Raw genomic sequence first — 1,546 nt, forward strand, 5'->3', positions numbered from 1 at the left:
GTTATAAAAAAAAAAAGCACTGGTCTGAAGCCTCAAAATAAGGACCCCATTCTTTGTGGACCAAACAGTCTCTAACATGAGGTTCTTTTTAAATTAACAAGCACGATTTTAGATTTTTGCAGAGTGAGATAATGCATAGTTACAGATGAAGTCTGATATGTCAGGTAATCCAGTCTGCTCTTTCACATGTTACCCAATAGCCATGTTTCAACACATATGACTACAATTAGATTGTCCAAATTATACTGTGACTTTTACCTCTCATGAATCAAAATTCTGTCTAATAATTTCTGTCTTCCAGATGTTTTCACAACATTTCTCATGATCTTTTCTACTATTTTGTCTTCATTACTGATGCTCATACTATTTTTGTGTTGTTTTCTTTTGTGTATATGCCATTTTTAGTGCTTGAACACAATGTTTAATGGTCTCCCTTGTATTTTTTGCTCAGGGCTGATGACACGCTATTCCTTGAGCCACATCCTCACCTTCTGCCTCCTGCTGGATAATTGAAGATAAATTTTCACATTTTTGTCTGCTTGTACTGATATTGAGCTAAAATATTCAGCTGTTAGCTTCCTGAGTTTCTATGATTCTATACATGAACAACTAACACCAAGCTTTGCTATCCTATTATTTTAATTATGTCTTAGAAGAAAGTGAAGTCTATTTGTGTTAAGTGTGTAATTTTCAAATACAAGTTTGAATCTACTTGATATAATGTAACTCTTATCAATTTTAACAGTTAAATCAATGAATGCTACACATTCCCAAAGAAATATAATTGAAAAAATGCATAATTATTTTCTTTAAACAAGCAAAGGAACTATGAATTCTTTCACTTTACAATTCATGTTTTATATAACTTTAATTAGCAAACTTCCATGAATAAAAGTAAATATATTAATTTTATACTACAAGAAGCAAAGTGATTATACTTAAGAATAGATATTTCATCACAGTCAGAAAATAACTTTTTGAGCATTCTCCCCATAAAGAAATGTTACATGCAGAAATTAATGGATATGATGTGGCTTGATCATTAAACAACATATAAATGAATGGGAATATCACTCCATATTTCATAAATGTGTAAAAAATAATTATGTTGCTAGGCTCCAATGGCTCATATTTGTAACGCTATTTACTAAGGAGGCTGAGAGGTGAGAATCATGGTTCAAAGCCAGCCTAGGCAGGAAAGACCATGAGACTCTTATCTCCAATGACCCACCAGAAAACTGGCTGTGGCTCAAGTGGTAGATCACTAGTCTTGAGCTGAAGACCTGACCGACATCGTCCAGGTCAAGATTTCAAGCTTCATGACCGACAAAAATTAAAAATAAACAGTTACAAATAAACTAATATTTTGGGATAAATGTTAAAATATGTATTATAAAAACCTTTAAATCCTCACTAGATATACTAGTTTAAATAAAAGTAGAGAAGTGAACTCTGGTTTTAAATGTCATTGAATCAATTGTGTAAATCACACATTTCTCACTCAATTCATATTTGTATGTTTATATACTTATATGCCATAAATATA

This window comes from Dipodomys merriami, unplaced genomic scaffold, assembly GCF_024711535.1.
Source record: "Dipodomys merriami isolate MVZ:Mamm:240054 unplaced genomic scaffold, mDipMer1.0.p SCAF_1390, whole genome shotgun sequence".
Lineage (NCBI taxonomy): Eukaryota > Metazoa > Chordata > Mammalia > Rodentia > Heteromyidae > Dipodomys > Dipodomys merriami.